We start from the raw sequence: 4,579 nt of genomic DNA, 5'->3' as shown, positions 1-4,579 counted from the left end.
AATGTAGTCACATAATTATCATATTGATCGCACCTTTGCAAGAGTTGTCGTGGTGCCAATGAACCAATTAGACAATGACCCTTGATTCCAAAATGTTTCGGTAGCAATGTTATTAGGACCTTCAAATCAAATGCACTTGAAGAGAGTTTAATCACAATTGCTCGATGCAACCCTTACTTGTTAGCAAACACTTCTCTTTCCTTCATTGTAAACTTGAGTGAATGTTCACCATGAATATATTCAATTAGTTTTAGTCGAGTTCTCGTCATATTTTGGGCAGCTTGTCTTGGATTTTGTAATCCAGAATATGATGTTTGTGGATTAGAAATAGGGTTTAATTCTCCCACAACCATAGAATGGGGAGAGATAGACGCGGCCATTGCTTCCCTAAGTTTGTATCAGAGTTGGCTGGAGAGAGAAGAGAGTCGCTTACCTAAAATTGTTATCAACCATCCCTAATTTCTCTCTTAAATAATTTTTTTCTCATTTCAAATGAAAATATTAACTATTCAAAATAAAAATGTCTCAATATTTTTAATGATTTTCGATATATATTTCAATATTTAATTTTTAAAATTTTAAGAATAATTTATGTATAGTTCATACAGAAATTACTTGGAACTTTTTCAGAATTTTTGTGTATAAGTCTAGATAAAATCAATATGAAATATCAATATCCCGCTCAAGGCTTACTTGTACATATTTTAGTATATGAAATGTGCATAAAATATGGTACATATAATTAAGTTACGTTTTTTTTTATTTGTTACACGTTTAAAATCTATATATAAATTTATGCATCTTTAATTTTTTTTTCCGTTTATACATGTTTGTATGTAAGAAATTTATATACAAACTGATGTGAATCATGAATACGAGATTGTTCACTGAATTTGCTATTACATTAAAAAAATCATGGATATAAGTAAACATGTTTTGTGTATGGATGGTGTCTAAAATATGCTAAATTTCACTAATTTAGGTGTATTTTATTTTCTGGGTTATGAATTTTGTATAAAAATTGATGTATCTTTCGACGCTGTTAGTTGCTCGGCAAGTTGTATTATTCGTTAATAAATACACATAGAAAGGTATAAAATATGATTTTTGTAGACACCTAATTTTGTCCCTCCCCGATATCACTTTTACTCAATTTTACGTTATCCTATTGTGTACCCTCAACCATGTAATTATCCCTCCATAAAATGACAAAAATAACAACCCTTAACAATTTATATCTTACTTTTAATTTATCCTAACAAACTTTATCCTAATAACCTAATCCTAACCCCTACCCCACCTCACCCCTACCCACGTACCACCCCACTTACATTTTATCATCACAATAACAAAAATAGAAAAGAAGGGCCCACAGTAACAAACGAAAAAGGCATATAAACACACATAATCATCACAAAGGACCCACATCATCATAGCCATTCTCTTGTTCACATACTCCTTCATTAACGAGAACACAGGGGGGATTTTTTATTTTATTTTGGGAAGGGGATTGCCTCTTCTTCATCATCTGAAGGAACACTCCATTTTTTGGAATCGGTACATAAAACACCACTCAACCTTACCACAAAAAGCATGACCCTCACCTCAATTTTTCCATGGTTTCTTAGGAGGGGGTAGACGCACACACACAGTAACATACATACACGCACAAACCAGTGAAAAGAGATTGGAACAAAGAGGGAGAGAGATCGGAGAAGAAAAATCGAGAGAGTGTTAGGTAGAGAAAAGAGATGCGAGGGAGATAGCAGAAAGGGGGAAGTGATCGAAAACGGGCAAACCCGGCCAGAAAACGTTGGGACTCGCCAGAATCTGTTTTGAATCATCATTTTTTTGCCACCGCCTGAGCTTCCACAAATTTTATTCTTCTATCATGTTGGCTGGGTTTTGGGTTAGTCTATTCTCGCGGTTCGTTTTGGATATTGGATTTCGGGGTTTTCACGATTAAGTGGCCAGTATTCGTGCATTGGAACTCTGTTCATCTCAATCGGTCCATCACTGTCAATCTCGAAGTCGGAATTTGATTTGGAGATTCGTGTTGAGGTTCCAGTTTGAGGATTTTGATTTTGGATTTCTTTATTATCAACAAGGACTAGTTTCATTGAGGTCCATTTCTTCTCCTGATCTTTACTTTATCTTGATTTTTTATTGATGTTGTGGGTGTGGGTGATTTATGTATTTGATGTTGTGTGTTTAGGGATTATGGATTGATGGAATACTTGAGTGGTGTGATTGAATGGTTTTTGACTATATTGCTTTGGGATCACTTGTATTATTTGGTCAGGGAATACCCCGAAGTACTTGTATTATTTTATCCGGGAATGTCCTAAGGTATTTTTGTATCCGGAGGATGTTCGTGATGAAGGTCCAAGGCAACGAGTAAAACGTCAGAGCATAGTTTAGTATAGGTTAGAATAGGATTTATATTTTTTGTATTTTTTTACTTTGGACTATATAATTGGACTGAACATTATATTTTGAATTTTGATTTGGTTTGTGTTTGTTTGCTTGATTGTTGCGTGTTATGTGGTTTATACATTCGTAGTGTCAGAATTAGCCGATACGCTCCACCAAGCGACTGTGGTCGTATCACGGGATCGAGGCGTGTCTAACACCTTCCCCTCGGTCAACAGAATTCCTTGCCGGAATCTCTATTCGCAGATCAATTTAAAGAGTCAAATCGTTTTGAAAAGGATTTTTCAACGGTGACTTGGCACACCGGATTTATGTCAAGTGGCGACTATAAGTTTTGAATGTAAAAATAATTCTTTTTTAGAACAAATCTTCATTTTTGTCACTTACTAATAAAAATCCTTTCAAACCATAAAATGAATCTTTTTGGAGTTAAAAAAGGGGTGTGACAATTTTCATAAAACTTCAGATAACAATTTTGTATCAACTATGTAAGCAAAATTATTCATTGAATTTGTTATTTCCTAAAAGAATTTAAAAAATCAAGAATGAAAATATGAAATTCACGTTGACTAACGTATAAAAATATATGAAATTCACGTTGACTAACGTATAAAATTTGATTCACGAATAAAATTTATATTGCAAGAAAATAAGGAAAAAATAAATATTTGTGTATGAAAAAATTAAGAATAAAATGTGGATTTCAACAATCTGATCGAAGTGTATGCAATGAAATCAATTTAAAGTAATTATTAATATCAATGAAAATAAAGTATGAAAGAACTAAGAAATGCATATGAGAGAAATTTACGAAAAGACATCATTATTAAATTTTTTGAAAGGATTAACAAATATAAAAAAATTACTTAAGAAAGTGAAAGAAGGAGAAATTTAGGATTTCTTATAATCCTTTTACCGTATTTTCTTTCTTTTCTTTCTACTTTGTTAAATGGAGGATTTGAGTAAAAAAAAGTGTAAAACAGTAAGGAGAAAATTAAGAATTTATTATCAATCCTTTATTTTAGAAAATAGATGAGGGAGAAAGATAAATTCAAATATTTAAGAGAGATTTTAACTAATATATATATATATATATATATATATATGTATGTATGTATATAATAGAATTTTTTTAGAATATTTTTTATAAATCTGCAATAGCTTACAATTAAAAACTTAATTCAACAAATATAAAAAAAAAATATAGCTATAGTTTATAATAAATAATTTAAAAAGTACATACAAAATAATTTTTACATAAAATAATGGTAAATTGACACAATGTAACAATTTATGATCCAATTTGACATCAAATAACGATATTTAACATTTTTAGCCGAAATAAATAACCCATAAACTTTTTCTCTCTCTTTCTATGAATTGTTCTATAGTATATATGAATCATTTTCTAGTTTTTTTGGAAAATCAAGTGATCTAAGAATCCAAAGGAAAAATGCACCAATTTTTTGTTCCCCCATTAACGTGCATGCATGTGGTGCAGAAACAACTGCAGAAATGCGAAATGCTGCCTCGAAAGGGATGAAACCCTTCGAGGAAATAACACACTGTTTTGAGAAAAGGTATGATTGTTTGGATGGTTGTGGTTGTTCGAAAAATACACACTATTTTGAATGGACAGTGTTAGGAATCAGGCAGAAATAAAGCAAACCACAAGCAGAAAGAAAATAAGAACACACAGATTTATGTGAAAATCCTCGCGGAAAAAACCACAAGCATAGGCAGAGGATGTTTCACTATAATGAAAGAAGAGGAGTACAATGTAGAGAATGAGTATTTTCTAGATACCCAAAACAACTCACTAAATGCACTTATATAATATGTTCATACAAAAAAGTCCTAGGCCCAAAAATCATAAACGTCTACGGGCCTATCGGCCCGATCCCTATGCTACCACCACAGACCCCACTGAAAATCACAAACATGGATCGCATCAAGAAACTTTCTGGGCCGGATCAACAAAATTTGGGTCACAACTCTAACAATCTCCACCTTGACACGAATTCTAATTCAGAACTCAAATCCATTTCAAGAAAAACTCTCCACCTCTTCTACGAAAGCCACTAAGGGCACATCTTAACAGCTAAAACTAACGAAGTCCAAGCAATGCTCAAACTTGGCATTTGGT

General features: G+C 32.4%; 1 long non-coding RNA gene across 1 annotated transcript; it reads left to right on the top strand.

Moving 5' to 3' along the window:
* The first annotated feature begins 1,374 nt into the window (after nt 1–1,374).
* Nucleotides 1,375–2,530, top strand: LOC107874804. Its single transcript, XR_001675596.2, has 2 exons — nt 1,375–2,124; nt 2,216–2,530. It is a non-coding gene; the product is annotated as an uncharacterized LOC107874804 (long non-coding RNA).
* The last annotated feature ends 2,049 nt before the right edge of the window (nt 2,531–4,579 follow it).

This window comes from Capsicum annuum, chromosome 6 (assembly GCF_002878395.1).
Source record: "Capsicum annuum cultivar UCD-10X-F1 chromosome 6, UCD10Xv1.1, whole genome shotgun sequence".
In the NCBI taxonomy this organism is placed as follows: Eukaryota; Viridiplantae; Streptophyta; class Magnoliopsida; order Solanales; family Solanaceae; genus Capsicum; species Capsicum annuum.
Note: the sequence above shows the minus strand (reverse complement) of the source record. Positions and strands in the feature narration are given on the sequence as shown.